At 45.9% G+C, this 17,810-nt stretch overlaps 1 protein-coding gene and 1 pseudogene across 2 annotated transcripts in view; both read right to left on the bottom strand.

Annotated features, from left to right (window-relative positions):
- The window catches only part of R3HCC1 (R3H domain and coiled-coil containing 1), a gene marked incomplete at its 5' end in the record, with an annotated part of 426,543 nt that overhangs the window by 30,272 nt on the left and 378,461 nt on the right, over positions 1–17,810 (bottom strand). The window lies entirely within an intron of this gene.
- LOC310832460 (D(1) dopamine receptor pseudogene) lies at positions 10,587–12,361 on the bottom strand (annotated as a pseudogene). The gene has a single exon. The product of its transcript is annotated as a D(1) dopamine receptor pseudogene (transcript).

Below are 17,810 nucleotides of genomic sequence, written 5' to 3'. Positions count from 1 at the left end.
CCATAGCTCAGAGGTGGAGCATCTGCTTTGCATGCATAAGGTCCCAGGTTCAATCCCCAGATAAAGAAGGGAAAGATTCCTCTCTGAAACCGTGGAAAGTCCCTGCTAGTCAACAGTCCTGAGCTAGATGGTGCACCCCAGATAGGGGAGATATATAAGCCGAAGTCAGGGCAGAGCCTCTCTGTTGCTGCAACTGCATCATTAAGTGCACACCTAGGAGTAGCTGGGGACGCGGGTGGCGCTGTGGTGTAAACCACAGAGCCTAGGGCTTGCCGATCAGAAGGTTGGTGGTTCCAATCCCTGGGACAGGGTGAGCTCCCATTGCTCTGTCCCAGCTCCTGCCAACCTAGCAGTTCAAAAGCATGTACAGTGGTACCTCTGGTTACGTACTTAATTTGTTCTGGAGGTCTGTTCTTAATCTGAAACTGTTCTTAACCTGAAGCACCACTTTAGCTAATGGGGCCTCCTGCTGCTGCTGCGCCACCGCCACACAATTTCTGTTCTCATCCTGAAGCAAAGTTTTTAACCCGAGGTACTTTTTCTGGGTTAGCGGAGTCTGTAGCCTGAAGCATCTGTAAACCGAGGTACCACTGCAGTACAATTAAATAAATAGGTACAGCTCCAGTGGGAAGGTAAACAACATTTCCATGCACTGCTCTGGTTCGCCAGAAGCGGCTTAGCCATGCTGGCCACATGACCTGGAAGCTGTCTGTGGCCAAACAAACGCCGGCTCCCTTAGCCAGTAAAGCAAGATAAGCGCCACAACCATAGAGTCGTTCAGGACTGGACCTAACGGTCAGGGGTACCTTTACCTTTACCATTAGAAGTAGCTGAGACACATAGCACTGATGGACTTTCCCTAATTTCTAAGTGTACTTTTGACAATAAAAAGTTAATTCCTCACTTTGGGCATTTCTTGCCTGACAGTGCCATATTTGAAGCAAATTCCCAGCAGATTTTTCACTAGAGGTCTTAACCGGAGTAGCCAATGTGGTGCCATCCAGATGTGGTTGAACTCCCACCAGACCTGACCACTGGCAACACTGGTTGAAGGTGATGGAAGTCCCAACAACACATTGGCTGCCCCTGGCTGAACCCAGCCTTCTTCACAATTGGTGTGACTGACAGAGCTGGCCTGGAAATGCAGAGGTGGCTGATGCTCTCCTTGGGCTTCTAGTGGCAGCAAGCAGCTCCTGTTCTACATTTCCCACAATGCCTTGGGACAATGCTACATTGGACATTCTGCAGAACTGTAGCAAAAGTAAGATGGTGGCTCATTTTCTCAGGTCATCTGCAAATGCACTTCAGATGTTGATGGGACAAAGAGGAGAACCTGTCCTAAACACCTTTAAACAAGGAGGGGGGAATCTGTGACCCTCCAGGTGTTGTTGAACTCCAATCCATCAGCCCAAGCCTTCAAGGGCAGTGGTCAGGCATGATGGGAGCTGTCACCCAGAGGGCCAATTTCTGCATCACTGCCTTAAAACATGGGCAGGTTTGTATGAGAGAAGCCATCACCTGCTGACCCTTTTCTCTAAACTGAAAAATCCAAAAGGTGCAACCTTTTGTCTTTGGGAGTTTCTTGAATCATTTTGGTTGCCCTTTTAATAGCTGATTAACCAGCAGATCTGTCAGTGCTGCAACTAGGAGAAACCAGGATGGTCCCCACAGAGCGTCAGCAAAAGGCTTTCTCCCACCCACACCAACTGAGCAGCAACTTGACTGTAATTGGGGTGTATTTAGTCATTACAGTTAACTCAGTAATTATTATCTTCATCTTTTTCTTTCTGTTAAAAGTTTGTTGGAAAGGAAAAACTAGAGATGTCCCACCATGGCGGAAGGCAAGAGAATCATATCTGCACATCTGCCATTTTCTGCTTTGGCTTTTCAAAGTGTGTGTGTGTGTGTGTGTGTGTGTGTGTGTGTATTTTTAAAAAATTAAAGTAAAAACCCTAACCTCTGTCACATTTTACAGTGAAATGGTGGCAGGTGCCCTCCTCCCCCCCACCCTTCACCTGCCACTTGAAGCTATCAGACAGGATGGGATTATGCAAGGAAGACAGTAATTAAATGGTAGAAAAAGCCACTTTAAAAGCCATTGTTATTGAAATGAGACCGCCCCCCTGGTGTAGGGAGAGCCTTAAGGCAGCAGCCCTGATGAAATTTCTTCAGATAGGCAGGGCTGTGGTGGTTAACTGGTAAATCCAGACTGCTGCAACCAAATAGGAAGTTAATTATGTGACTACAATTAAAGTGTGCTTGTTTGTTTCGCTAAGTTAGTAGCAGCCCAGGTAATTGTGACCATCATTAGGACTCTGGGAAGTGGTGGGTAAGTCTAACTGCTCCTCACTCTGGCCATAGTCTCAGGGAAATTACTTCTCCCAAGCTGCTATTTGCATTTCAAGGGAGTTTCCCATTCCCATCAATGTAGGCTTCTCTTGAGTTGCCAATAACTTCAGAGAGGGTCAAAACAAAAAAAATTCCTTCCAGTAGCACCTTAAAGACCAACTAAGTCAGTTCTTGGTATGAGCTTTCGTGTGCATGCACACTTCTTCAGATACACTGAAACAGAAGTTTCCAGACCCTTCTATATAGTGAGAAGGTGGGGAGGGGTATTACTCAGAAGGCTGGTGGGAATGGGTGATTGGCAGATAGCTGTGATGAGCCTGTTGACGACTCTTAACGACTGCAATAGGTCTTACAGGAAGAAGCAAGGGGTGAAAAGGTGAAAAATGGCTTTGTCATGTATAATGAGATAAGAATCCAAGGTCTTTGTTCAGACCAGGTGTCTCCATGGTTTTAAGTTTGGTGATAAGTTGTAATTCAGCAGCTTCTCTTTCCAGTCTATTTCTGAAATTCCTTTGTAGTAAAACAGCTACTTTGAGATCTTGTATAGAATGTCCTGGGAGATTGAAGTGTTCTCCTACTGGTTTCTCTGTCTTCCCACCAGCCTTCTGAGTAATACCCCTCCCCACCTTCTCACTATATAGAAGGGTCTGGAAACTTCTGTTTCAGTGTATCTGAAGAAGTGTGCATGCACACGAAAGCTCATACCAAGAACTGACTTAGTTGGTCTTTAAGGTGCTACTGGAAGGATTTTTTTTTGTTTTGACTATGGCAGACCAACACGGCTACCTATCTGTTCAGAGAGGGTGTTTCTGTAGGGATTGTGGCATGGAGAGAAAGAGGGTTTCTGGACTGTGGCTATTTTGGGATGGGATGTGATGACAAGAGGTGATGCTCAGTGCTCTTTTTCTAGAAAAAGTGGTGCCAGAATTCACCATGAAGGCCTCCCTTGTTCTCTTAGAACGGCAATGGCACCCACCTGAGAGGTGCTAGAACTGAGTTCCGGTGAGTTCCAGCTGGAAAAAAAGGCCCCAGTGATGCTTCTCATTTTGCTACTTGAGGCAAATTGGGAAGTGCTGCCTGCCCACTGCCACCCCACTTAGCCACCTCCACCAGCAACAGAGAGGTGGCTCTGCCATTGGCGCCAGTTTCCGGCAAGATCTCATGAGATCTCACCAGAAATTGGATCCAATGCCAGTTCTACTTCTCTGCCATTATCAGGGTGGGCAGGGCACCCAAGGGGGTGCCACCTCAGGGGCTTTCACCACCTGAGTCAGGGCTTCACGCTGCCTCATGGGTAGGCCGGGCCTAGGGATCACATACCAACAAATTGAGGTTGCACAGCTAAGTTGATTTGGAGCTCTTGCATGCAGGATAACATTTGATTGATAGCATCCAACCTCCATGCAAAGAAATGGTGTATTTCTTGGAGGAAGGCAATGTGTGGTTTCATGGTTATTTTCTTTGACAGGGTTTCCCAACCCCCTCATGTTTAGTGTAATTGTTTTTAAGCTACCCATTCTGCTTATCTACTTTATAGGATGATTCCCTGCCAACCCGTCTGGGTTGCCCTGTGTCTCTCACCTTATATTGTCTGTCGAACCTATTAAGTTGCGCCGACATAAAATGTGATGGCTGGCGGAGGAGGAGGTTAGAATTAGATTTGGGTTAAAGAGTGGGGGGTAGATTACAGAAAATAGCCTATATATAGTCATATAGGTGTTTATTTGGGGTATATTGGACCATCTGGTATCTAGCCAGTTGGTTCTGAGTCTCAGCTGGCATTGAGGGCCTTGTTTAAGAACAGGCTGTCTTCTCTGTTGTTTGCAATAGGCAGTGGTCAGTGAAACAGTGTTAAGTGCCTTTGTGACTCCTATGTTGGGTATAAGGTTTATAAGCGATGTTGTCAGTGTTATTAACAACAATATTGGTTTGTTGGGATGGGGATATGGGTATTGGCACACTCTGGCACCAACATTGTGCTGGTTGTGTGTCAGATTTTAGCCTGTTTGTGGATTGTTTTATTTGGTATAGGTTTCTTTCTTTGTTTTCCTTTTCTTTTAGCTGCTTATTTTGTTTATTGCCTTTGTGTGGTGAAGGAAGAGACGGAGATGTTGGTGTGTGAGGGTGGTCTATTTTTGTATGTCTGGTTCTTTTTGTTACAGATAGGTAGCCGTGTTGGTCTGCCATAGTCAAAACAAAAAAAAATCCTTCCAGTAGCACCTTAAAGACCAACTAAGTTAGTTCTTGGTATGAGCTTTCGTGTGCATGCACACTTCTTCAGATACTGGTTCTTTTTGTGTTATGGATGGGGTCTTTGGAGCAGGGGGCTGAGAGTGTGGGTGGTTGGGGAGTGGGGAGTGTGATTTGATGTCATCTGGGTTGGTGTGTGGCTGGGAATGGGCGTGGGGGATCTCTATGGTGGGGCGGGGGAGTAGTGGTGCTGCTGGTAATATTAATGGCATGGGTGAGAGGAAAAGGGGAAGGGAGTCACCAGTCTGTCAGTTTGAGGTGATTTCCAGTTGTTTCATTCAGCTGTGGTTGTTTCAGGGTTTTCAGTCTATGGTATGTGGGTTTGGTTGATTTGGTTAAGGTTGGTTTACCATCTTGTGTTTGTTCAGTGGGACGGTTCTGTGAGCGGTGCTTGACTGTACTGGTTTGCATTGTCGTGTCATTTCTGTGATTTCTTCTTCCTCTACTGTCGTCATCACTTGCTGTTGTTTCATCATGGCTGTCGTTTGGTGGGTCTGTCAGTTGCCATTCTGGCAGATGGTCGAGTCCGAGGTTCTCCAGTGGTTACAGGGCTTCAGGTATGTTGGTGGCCATTTGCTGTGCTGTGTTGGTGGTTACAATGAGGCAAAAGGGGAAGCCCCATCGGTACTTGATTCATGCTTGTTGAAGACATTGGATACATGGGCATAGGCTTTTTCTTCGGTCTACAATCTCTTTCATTAGATCCTGTAAGGCCATGAAGGGGGTTTCTCCATATTGGAGAGTGGTTGAGTTTCTGAGATTGTTCCATATTTCTTCTTTCTTTTTATAGCAGGCAAAGCACACAATGATATCTCGGGGGGGGGGGGATTCGGCGTAGGTTTGAGAGCTCTGTACTGCGATCTTCAAGGTCTGCTTGTTTGGTTCTCATTTCTGTGCTTTCTATTTCCAGGTGGCTTACCAGTTCAGCCAGCTCATTTTTCGCACATGTGTTTTCCTCTCGGAACTGCTCTATTAGTCTTTCTTGCATTCGGTTCTTATTTTCTAGAATGGAGATGGTGCTAATGAGGGTTTCTACTTTGGAGGTCAGGTTGCTGGTTATTGTCTGCAGGGCAGTCACTCTGTTCTTCAGAATTTCTTCTAATCTCTGTTCCATTTCCCTCAGGTCTTGTTTTGTCGTTGGGTTGTTGTCATCTTGGGGGGATGTTGTGGGCTCAGTGCGGTTCGCCATCTCCATGGCTGGTGCCATCTCAATCTCCCTGATGGTCTTGGTTTGAGATGTGTGTGGTATTCTTTTGGAGTGGGGTGTGTGGTAGTTAGGAGTTTTGGTGGTGGTTCCTGGGTGTTGTTGAACAGGCGTTGTTGATTGGTGGCTTTTGCAGAGCATCTGGATTGGGCGGCCATTTTTGTCATGTCTGGGCTGTGTTTTAAGGACTTCTCTGGGGTCTCTGTAGGCTGGCAAGGTTGTGTTCAAGGCAAAACAAAACAAACAAAAGGGGGAAAGAAGAGGAAAAAAGGGAAGAAGGAAAAGTAGAATAAAATAAATAGGGAAAATAAAGAAAGAAAATAGTAATAGTAATAATGAAAAATTGCAGTGGTGGTTCAAGTTATAGTATGAGGTAGATGACCACAAAAAGGGTGGGGGGAGTTACTATTGAAAGTGGATGGGGATATATATGCATGTAGGTATGTGGTTTCTTATTATTATTATTGTTGTTTGTTTGGGGGGAAGGGGAGAGAAGAAAAGAGATAAGGGGGGATGGAGGGGGTAGGAAATTTAAGAGTTAAGAAGGAAGGAAATAAAGAAAGAGAAAAAGAAAGAAAGAACCTGAAGATGTTGAAGTGGTGTTATCTGGAAGTAATACCTCGAAGCAGTGGTACCTCTGGTTAAGTACTTAATTCATTCCGGAGGTCCGTTCTTAACTTGAAACTGTTCTTAACCTGAAGCACCACTTTAGCTAATGGGGCCTCCCGCTGCCGCCACACAATTTCTGTTCTCCTCCTGAAGCAAAGTTCTTAACCCAAGGTACTATTTCTGGGTTAGCGGAGTCTGTAACCTGAAGCGTCTGTAACCTAAGGTACCACTGTATATATCAAATAATAAAAGTAAAAATAAAAAGTATATAGAAAACCCCTTTGACAGGGGGAAAAATAAAAGTATGTACCGTATTTTTCGCCCTATAGGACACACCGTCCCATAAGGCGCACCTAGTTTTTTTGGGGGGAAATAAAGGGAAAAAAATTATTTCCCCCCCAGGCGCGGGGCTGGGGCGGGGGAGGCCCGCCCGAGCTTCCCCCGACCCCAGTCCCCAAACAGGCAGCTCTCTGCAAGCCGTGGGAGCCCAGCGCTGGCTCCCGCTGCTTGTGGAGAGGTCCACAAAGCCTGGAGAGTGAGAGGGGTCGGTGCGCACCGACCCCTCTCGCTCTCCAGGCTTCAGCGAAAGCCTGCATTCGCCCCATAGGACGCACACACATTTCCCCTTCATTTTTGGAGGGGGAAAAGTGCATCCTATAGGGCGAAAAATACGATATATATTTGTGTGTGTGTGTGTGTGTGTGTGTGTGTGTGTGTGTGTTTTCTCTTTAAATAGAAAAAGGAAAGAGGAAGGAAAAAAAGAAAAAAGAGAGAAGGGAAAAATAGCAATAGCAATAAAGTGCAATAAGAAGTTTTGGGGTTTTTTTAAAGGATGATGATAATAATAATGGTAGGGTGGGGGAGGTGCGAAAGACTCAGATTTCATATTATTCTATATATATTTCCCTATTTAATTTAAAAAATGAGAAATAAAAAAGAAGAGGACATCAGGGCTGAAGTGGCGACCCCTATGTTAGTTCAGGACTCCTTTATGGGTGCTGCCATTTTAATTCTTGAGACACAGATAGGTAGCCGTGTTGGTCTGCCATAGTCAAAACAAAAAAAAATTCCTTCCAGTAGCACCTTAAAGACCAACTAAGTTGTTCTTGGTATGAGCTTTCGTGTGCATGCACACTTCTTCAGATACACTGAAACAGAAGTTTCCAGACCCTTCTATATAGTGAGAAGGTGGGGAGGGATATTACTCAGAAGGCTAGTGGGAATGGGTGATTGGCAGATAGCTGTGATGAGCCTGTTGACGACTCTTAACGACTGCAATAGGTCTTACAGGAAAAAGCAAGGGGTGAGAAGGTGAAAAATGGCTTTGTCATGTATAATGAGATAAGAATCCAAGGTCTTTGTTCAGACCAGGTGTCTCCATGGTTTTAAGTTTGGTGATAAGTTGCAATTCAGCAGCTTCTCTTTCCAGTCTATTTCAGAAAATTGGGGGAAATTGGGCCGTGTGCTTCTATGCAGCCTCCCTGGCCCTCCTGGTCCCCCTCCTACTCTCTCTCTTGATGGCTGCAGTGGTGATGGCCGTGACAGTGGGGGGGGGGGGCTCCGCCGCATTGTCTGTTGGGCTCCAGAGGCCTCTGGACCTCTGATCTCTGTTGGAACACTGCTGGGGTGATCTCAGTCCTGTTGCAGCCAAGGTTGTCAGGTGGGGGGGGTTGGGAGCCTCGCGCAGCCCCCTCAGTCCTGTCTCCCTCCTGCTCGCGGCAGTGGCTTTGGCAATGAATGGACCAGCCAGAGAGCCCTGCAGGTGCTGGCGGTCCCTATAATAATAATTTATTATTTATACCCCACCCATCTGGCTGACTTTCCCCAGCCACTTTGGGCTGCTCCCAATCAAATGTTAAAAACAATACAGCATATTAAAAACTTCCCTGAACAGGGCTGCCTTCGGATGTCTTTTAAAGATAAGATATCTGCTTATTTCCTTCACATCTGAAGGGAGGGTGTTCCACAGGGTGGGTGTCACTACCGAGAAGGCCCTGTGTCTGGTTCCCTGTAACCTCACTTCTCGCAATGAGGGAACTGCCAAAAGGCCCTCGGCGCTGGATCTCAGTGTCCGGGCTGAATGATGGGGGTAGAGACGTTTCTTCAGGTATACTGGGCCAAGGCCATTTAGAACTTTAAACACTTTGAATTGTGCTCGGAAACATACTGGGAGCCAGTGTAGGTCTTTCAAATCCGGTGTTATGTGGTCTCGGCAGCCGCTCCCAGTCACCAGTCTAGCTGCCGCTTTCTGGATTAATTGCAGTTTCTGGGTTACCTTCAAAGGTAGCCCCATGGAGAGCGCATTACGGGAGATAACTAGAGCATGCACCACTCTGGCGAGACAGTCTGCGGGCTGGTAGGGTCTCATCCTGCACACCAGATGGAGCTGGCAAACAGCTGCCCTGGACACAGAATTGACCTGCGCCTCCATGGACATCTGTGAGTCCAAAATGACTCCCAGGCTGCTTACCTGGACCTTCAGGGCACAGTTACCCCATTCAGGACCAGGGAGTCCCCCACACCCACCCACCCCCTGTCCCCAAAACACAGTCTTGTCAGGATTCGGCCTCAATCTGTTAGCCGCCATCCATCCTCCTATGAGCTCTGCACTTGCCATCTTGCCTCACCAGAAGTCCCTGGGCAGTGTAGTTCACCCCTCACAGAGTTACAGTCCCTAGCAACTTTTAACCAACTACAGTTTCCACAATACTTTCTTTATTTAAACAATTTACATACTGCTTAACTACAATAATCTCTGAGCTGTTTACAAGATATACAATGCAAAAAGATATTAATTGGTTAAACCTATGAGATCAGATTTCAGTGAGACAATCAGACTTTGAGGGAAAGCCAATTTGAATGGCTTTAAAAGTGGATTAGACAAATTCATAGAGGATACTGCTGTCAGTGGCTACAGGCCACGATGGGAATGATCTCCCTCCGCAGCTGGAGGCAGCACTGCTTCTGAATGCCAGCTGCTGGAAACCATAAAAACGTGTTCATCCTACATGTGTGTTCCTCATGTGTACTTAAGGGTGTGTGTACACACACACACACACACACACACACACACACACACACCAAGAAATACAATCCCAAAAGATGTCATAATGCCAGGATGTCACCAGGTTTTTACAGGTGACAAAATACCACAGCTGAATCACAGAGAATCACAGAGAAAATTCATAAACCAACATGATGTAGTGGCTAATATTGGGGTTGGATCAGGGAAACCTGGGTTCAAATCCTCCTTGTGCTATGACGTTCACGTGTGAGATAGATTAGTTGTTGTGAGGATAAAATTAAAACATCCATATAGACCACCCTGAGTCTCTTGGAACAAGGAACCAACAAGCCCAAATAGTAAAATACCTTGGAAAAATATATATGGAGAGGGATTGTGTAACAAATTATTAACTTGGACCCATTTATTGTCTGCGAACAGCATCCATTGGGAAAGGTTCTTAGAAAGAAAGGAAATGTGTGTTTCCCAAAATTTTAATAAGCGTAAATGAAGATGGAAAGCAGTTATTTCTCACACTAGAAAAAGAGAAGGAATTTGTTACTTCAAAAGCAATAGAGTTATAACAATTTAGGAACCCTTTTGGCCACTTCACGTGTAACCTTTCTAAAGCAATAAAATCACAGCAGGCACTTTCTCCATCTGTCACCTTCAGTCACACACCAGTTATGGCAATTTAGTTCTGGCCTCTAAAAACTAGAATCGAGAAAGTGAGGTTTAAAACTTCAGAACAATCTTCTAAGTATAGAAGCCGTTACTGCAGACAAGCTTTCCGTGCATATTGTTTCCATCAAAGATGCTTTAGTTGTGAGCCACTGCCTGCACTTCCACTTCCGCATTAAATTGTTTTCACTACGCACCCACCTTGGGGTGTGCAAGCATGTGTAGAAATTAGCCTACTATACGAAGGTACAATGCACATCTAGTGCTCCACCCACTTCTGCCTCTGGCCCTGCCCACCACTGGTATGTGGCCCTTGGAACCTTGCCCAGATGGGAAGGTGGCCCTCAGGCTCACAAATGGTCTGCATCCCTGCTGTACCTTAGTCTCCCTGTTGGATATATCTCCAGGCTCTGAGAGCATCATCTGCAAACACATTGCTTTCCAGTCAAAGAGTCAGTTATTTGTCACCCCCCCAAAAAAAATCCCCCTCTCCATCAACCCCTCCCCATCACACGACACAGAATTTTGACTAAATGTGAAGAGGGTCTCTCGTTGTGTCCCATCCCCCTTCACGCAGCCTCCTGTCTGCCTTTTTTAATCCAGCATGTTATAGGCAATCTTCTCAAGTGACGTATGAGTCTCATACTCCACATGCACTATAGCTAACAAAGCAGCTCCCTTGTTATCATGGGAGGTATCACGTGAGATCTCAGAGACTTTGTCAAAAGTCAAATCATTATCCTCGCCTTGGAGGGACATGGTGTGAGGTAGAAGCTGTGGGTCACTCAAGACCACCAGGTCTTTCTGGCAGGTGGTGTCGTGATGGTATGAAACCAGCTCATTGCTGAAGTTCACCGTCTCCACAGCATTGTTGGGGCAGAAGCGGCCACAGCCCAGGATGGTTGTAAAGGCCTTTCGGAAGTCCGCATTGAAGGCATAGATGATGGGGTTGAGAGAGGAGTTTGCCCAGCCAAACCAAACAAAGATGTTGAAAACTGTGTCGCTGACACACGGCAGTTCTGCCAGCTGATGCAGGTTGTGGTCACAGAAGGGGATGATGCAGTTGAGCACAAAGAAGGGAAGCCAGCAGAAGACAAAGACCCCCATTATAATGGAGAGGGTCTTGAGGACCTTAGTTTCTTTTCTGAAGGAATTCTTCAAGGACACTTCATGGGGACACTCGTTGCTCTGGCAGCTCTGGGCGTGTTCCACGGCCCTCTCTAGAGAGGAGATCCTCCTTATCTGTCGCTGAGCAATGCAGAAGATCCTGGTGTATGTCACGATCATGATAATAACAGGGATGTAGAAGCTGATGAGGGAGGAGGAAATAGCATAGGTCCTGTTGAGGCTGGAGTCACAGTTTTCCTCTGAGCTCCAGGTGATGTTGGAGTCTCTCTGGTGGGCAGGAGGGAGCTCCTTGGCTTGGTGCCATCTCAGCTGGACGGGTATGAATGAGATCAAGACGGAGAGCATCCAAGCCACCCCAATCATGACAAAAGCCACTCGCTGGGTCATCTTCCGCTCATAGCGGAAGGGGCTGGAGATGGCCCAGTAGCGGTCCAGACTGATTATGCACAGGTTGAGGATCGAAGCCGTGGAGCACATGATGTCAAAAGCCACCCAGACATCACAGAAGCTGCCAAAGGGCCAGAAGCCAGCCACTTCAGTGACCGCCTTCCACGGCATCACCAGCATGGCTACCAAGAGGTCCGAAACGGCCAGGGAGATGACAAACAAATTGGTGACTTTTGAGCGCAGGTGCCTGAACTTGACCACTGCCATGCATACAAGGGTGTTTCCCAGTAGGGTGGAGAGGATGAGGAGGAGGAGCAAAGTGGCCAACACCACTTGTAGGGACATCTCCGAGTGCTCTTCCTCTGCTCGGCTTTCTTTATTGAGGGTATCATTAGTCATGGCTGATGCACCAACACGTCCTCCTCTTCGCAGGTAAAGCTCATCCATGCCTACCTGCAGTCCTCAAGCGTTCAGCGTGTTCACCTTCTGCTACATCACCACCAGCCCATCATATCCCTGCTCCTCTCCTTCTTTGCTTGAAACTCAGAAGCAAACGCTGCTGGCTCCCCCAACCCCCAGGATCTCCGCCAGATCTTCAGCTCAAAGGAGCAATGCTCAACCTTTCACTCCTTTCCAAGATTCCTACTGGCAGCCTGGCATTTCTCCCACCCCCTTTGCTTTTCAGACTGCCACTCAAAGCCAGCCAGTTCTCACCTACTACACTTTTTGCCAAGTTGACTCTAATATAACAAGCCTACCTCCCCTCCCCTCTATTTTTTAGGAGCTCATCAGCTTCTCTATGCTCCCCCCCCCCCCAAGCACAAGACCCTTTTGTGCTGGCTAGGATTTGGATGAGGCTTTATATGGGATGAATACAAGACCTGGGATTTCTTCGCTGCTGTTGCTGTTGCTGTTGCTGCTGATGCTGGATGCTCTTTCTGCCTTTGAGCTCACTGTGGCTCCTGTTGCTCCTGTTCCTGCTAGGCTTTGGTGAGAATCCTTCCTTATCTCTGTGCACTCTTTGCTCTGGGACCTTAGGCAAGGTGCATTTTAGCGGAAGAGTAGTGCGAGGAGCAAGAGAATGAGCAAAATGCAGTCTTTCATTTAGTGGCAGTCAAGGGTGGAAATTCAATTTCAGTAAAAGAGACAGCGGCAGGGAGGCGGCAGGGAGAGGAAGCAGAACAGGGCAGTCAGAAGAGGTTTGTGTTCAGTGCGTGAATTAAGAGGGGGAACAGAGGCAGCTGGGGCCCCATTCCTTGCAGAATACAAGTCCCCTTAGCTACCCTCAGTACAGGGATTACAATAATTTGGTTACGGACTCCCCTTCCCTTTTGCCCCATAATCTCTGCTCTGGTTTGCGGTCCCCAATTTTCCTATAAACTCCAGTCAGTTGCTTCCAATAAGAATATTCTTCCAAATGGAACTTTGGATTCCTTACACGTACAGTATTGGGAAATGGATTGATTGTTGCTGCTGCTGCTGCTGCTGCTGCTGCTGCTGTGGTCGGTATTTGCTTTCCTCAGTATTTTTTTAAAATTCCATTTATATTATATTTATATTATCCCATTTTCTGTGATGTTTTTCTTATCTCCCCCTTTGCTGCAGCCTGTCTTACCTCTTTTTTTAGCATAGTCATAACACAATAATCTTTAAGTGTTCTGTTGCTCATAGTTCAAAACCTGCTTGCAGGTTCTTCATGCAGTAGTATTTCTTTAAATGATCTGAGAAAAGCTTCCATTCTTTTTATTTTTTTAAAAAATCATTAGCTGTTAGCTTCACTGATTTAACATAGTCTATCACTTTACTTATCCATTCTTCTTTAGTGGGAACTTCTTCATCTTTCCATTTTTGAGCTTAAAGGAACCTAGCTGCTGTAGTTACATACATAAACAACTTGACCATTATTATTTTTTTACTATTATTATTTCTATACCTATAATCCCTAGCAGAAAGGCTTCAGGTATGTGGGTTTTGTGGGGGGGGGGGTGTTGTGTGTGTTTTGTATACTCAGTTTAAATGTCTTTTTATAATCTCCCTCAGTACTGAGTAATCTGATATTTTATTATTTTTATTTTTTTGGAGGAAAGTGAACATAAGCACCTTTTAAAGCAACAAATCCCACAGCCTCTTCCTACAGTTTATTCCCTACAAGGAGAGATGACACCCAGCAAAAAGGCCAGACTACAATAATTTAGCTGGACTCCAAAGCAGGGATGGGGATCTTCTGGCTTGTGAGCCAGACTTTGCCCACCAGAATTTCCCAGTTGTCCCACAGGGCTGCTTTCCCACAACCATGCCTACATGCCTCACACCAGATGTGATATGTGGCACCAGGGCAGGTACAGATGTGTTTGTATAAAGTAGAATAGCTCCCCATACATCAGATGATGTGCAGCGATTTCAATCCTGATTGGTTTGGGTGCACCAGGAAGCAACTGGCTGGCATGACTGATCCTGCAGAAAGCAGGATTGAACCCTCTGCACATCAGCTGAGACACAGGAAGTTCTATCCTGCTCCGTTTTGGTGCACCAGCCAGTTCCCGAATCCTGCAGGAAGTGGTGAGCATGGTGGGTTCAATACAGTTCAGGACATATCTCCCTTCCCCACCCTTGAGGGCCAACTATGTCAGGTATGCAGGACCACCCACCTGATGTGGGTAGATAATAGAACAATTGAAGGGGGTTGAGGGTCCCTTTCAGTGCTATGATTCTATTAAGATTGGTCGGAATTCAAGGTTAATCAGGTGTTTCTGCAATATCTGCTGAAGTTCCAGAGCACAATTTACTAGTCCAAAGTGGTTCTCTTCGACTAGTCTGCCAGCAGTACTTTAAAACAAGGCTGGGAATCAGCAGCACTGACCTCATTTAAGTTCAGGTTAGTCTTCAACTTAATGGCCCATATTCTGTCCTACTTTCACTTGGGTTCCTGCAGGGCTCGATGTGACCCACAAGGCTTGGATGTTATTACACAGTAGAAGAAAAAAGGAAGGAAAAGGTGCAAGTCACTACCCAAACGGGTAGCCATCCAGGCCTGGAGCCAAGGCAGCTGTAGAAGCCTCTCCTCTCATGTGAGCCCTCCATATCCAGCCCTTCCGAGGTGCCAACACTTTGCGTTTCTTCCTTTTGGGTGAGGGGCAAATCTGTCAGTGTCAGTTTCTCCTTTTTCTAGTCTTAAGCTCAGTTTTCCACATTTCCATGCCACTTTGTGATTTTTTAAAAAGTCCTTATGAAAATTCACCAGCATCTTAGTGCAAATTTCTTTTGATATTGTATATGCATTTTTGTATGCAATGTTGCATCATACACCCATTTTTTTAAAGCCTCTTTCCCGACATCCAATGCATTTGTCTTATGTTATCTTCACCAATATATGCATTTTTAGGTATTCTTCAACCTACTATCTGCACTTCCTACACATTACTTGAAAATTTCAAAGAAGTGCTTATTTTGAAGCATTTCAGTCCAGGCATTATTTTGTGAAAGTGTGAATTACAAAGATCACCTTAGATACAAAGTATAAATAAAAGATAATAAAAATTCAATGCTATGCAAAACCTGCTTTAATCTCCCAGGCTTTTTAAAGTATAAATTGTTTAAACCTCTTTTTTACTATTGATTGCTACTGGCAATTTCAGCATAAATTTTATTTTATTGTGCTTTATGTCACAATATGCCCTGGAAACTACAGTATACAAATGTTAAAAAAATCAAGAAACGTATCTTTAAGTGCAGGGAACTGTTATCAGTGAGAACATGAGTGTCTATTTAATAAGTTTTAGCCTCAAACAATTGGGACGCAGGTGGCGCTGTGGGTTAAAGCCTCAGCGCCTAGGACTTGCCGATCGAAAGGTCGGCGGTTCGAATCCCTGCGGCGGGGTGCGCTCCCGCTGCTCGGTCCCAGCGCCTGCCAACCTAGCAGTTCGAAAGCACCTCCAGGTGCAAGTAGATAAATAGGGACCGCTTACCAGCGGGAAGGTAAACGGCGTTTCCGTGTGCGGCTCTGGCTCGCCAGATGCAGCTTTGTCACGCTGGCCACGTGACCCGGAAGTGTCTCCGGACAGCGCTGGCCCCTGGCCTCTTAAGTGAGATGGGCGCACAACCCCAGAGTCTGTCAAGACTGGCCCGTACGGGCAGGGGTACCTTTACCTTTACCTTTAGCCTCAAACAATGGCTCTTGAATAATTTATTCAGCTACATATATAATGTCCCCCATATACTCAGCTTGTTTCTACCAGCTGAATTCCCACCCCCCCCCCCAGACTATTAATAATATCAGAGCTTGGAATGAACTAGTTTTGTTTAACAATGTTCACTGAATTAGTTCAAAAACATATGAACTACACCTGAAAGTAGTTCCCATTATTGCTAAGTGAACTGGATGTGAATTAAGTTTGTTTTGGGGTAGAACTTCAGATGTTTTCTAGATCACCTTCTACATAATTCTCTTATCCCTTTTTTAAAAACTTTTTAGACTCTTGGGGCCGTTAGGCTTAAAAATCGTAATTGTCAGGGAAAATAAACAATTCACATTCCACCCTGCATGTGTTTCAATGTTTTCTTAGTCATCTTAAGTATGTTTTCTACTTCAGCACAACAGTTTGTAGAACAAAATGCAGAACAAAATTTGCAGAGGATCCTTTGGGTAAACTTGAACTGAACTGAATTATAGTAGTTTGTTTTGCAAAGGGCCAAAAGCAAACTGGAATGAGTTCCTTTTTGGGCATGCTGAACTAGAACTAGAACTAGTTCCTTTAAAAAATACTGTGCCCTTTGGCCCTTAAAACAAAACAAAAGCAACACAGAGAAAAATAACTCGTGTCCCCTCCACCCACCCACCCCAAATACAGGGCGGCAGACATAAGAACTGTTAACAGCTATGCTGAGTCTACATGCATAGCAGAATGAGGCAGAAGAATAGACTTGCCACTTGAGACAGCAGTTGGGGTGAAGACCACATTTTTAAATATTCCCCAAAACTATTTATAACTTGTGGGTGAAATCACAACAGGCAGAGTGCTAGAGAGTCTCTTGCTTAAATGTTAGCTTAGTTTTCTATGTGCAGTGAGTTGTTTTCAACATGGAAGAGTTTTCATGTCAAAAATCTTGAGGTTTTGCCAGGCTCAGGAGTAGCGTAGCAGGCTGGCAGATGAGGGGGGAACAGGAGCGTGACATGGGATGGGGAGACTGGAGAACAGAGGCTGGGGGGTGGAGAGACACAGGGACTTCCCCCTCCATGGCTGGGGAAGCAGGATTCCCACCTCTCTTCTTCTCTCCCAGGGAAAGGAGCATGGCAGCAGGATGGGGGGGGAGGTGTCAACCCACTGCTAGGAGTGGAGGAACTAGAGTCACAAACAGAGGGCACAGCAGGGTCACCCAGGACCCAGCAGTTCTCCTGTTGCTGAACTGACGCCTTCTCCCTGCACATTTTGCAGTCTTGCAAGGCAAGAGAGTATCATGAGTGAGCATGCCTTACTTGGCAGGTGGGTGGGCCAACCCATTGGGACAACTCCATAGTGTCTGGCTGTTAATCAGGTTGGTGGTTGGGCTAGATGATCGCCAGGGTGCTTGAGCGCTGCTATAATTCACAGACATGCTTTTGGTGCCGGGAGCTGGATTTTCAAGAGGTTCGCTTTAACACATAACCTGCAGATTGTTGGTTACAGTAAATTCCTTCCAGGTCTCTGTGGGGTGGCCACATTCACTGCTGGCAAACAGCCCCCCAAGGTTAGCCCCCCCCCCAACATAGCAGATATGGGAGATTCGTACCAGAGAGCCTGTTGCTGTTGCTGCTGCTGCTGCTCAGACTGTTCTGGGGTAGATGAACAACTGAAGGCCAGCTTCCTAACTTGTCTAACCCTTTATATAACAATAAATTGGCCCTTTTACCAAAGAAAACCACCTCTCCATACTCATTATACTTTAAAAAAAAAAGGAGGGGGGACCATGTTAAGTGTGCCATGTTAACACATAGCACAACAGCTAAGCCATATTGCGCCTACCCTATAGGAAGCAACTTGCTCATTGTTGGCAGTTCCCGTACTTTGGCAAGTTCCTTTAGAAAAATAGTGACATGCTGGAAGCTTTCTCTTGGAAACCAGCCCCAAGAAAAAGATTGCAGTGCTATCCTTGCTCTAATTACCTGGCTTTTGCCGCAACACTTCACGGTGACCTTAATCTGAGCTTGTAACTTGTGCCCTC

The sequence above is a fragment of the Podarcis gaigeae genome, assembly GCF_964106915.1.
Source record: "Podarcis gaigeae genome assembly, chromosome: 15".
Taxonomy (NCBI): Eukaryota; Metazoa; Chordata; class Lepidosauria; order Squamata; family Lacertidae; genus Podarcis; species Podarcis gaigeae.
The sequence above is the reverse complement of the archived record's forward strand: the minus strand, read 5'-3'. Positions and strand labels throughout refer to the sequence as shown.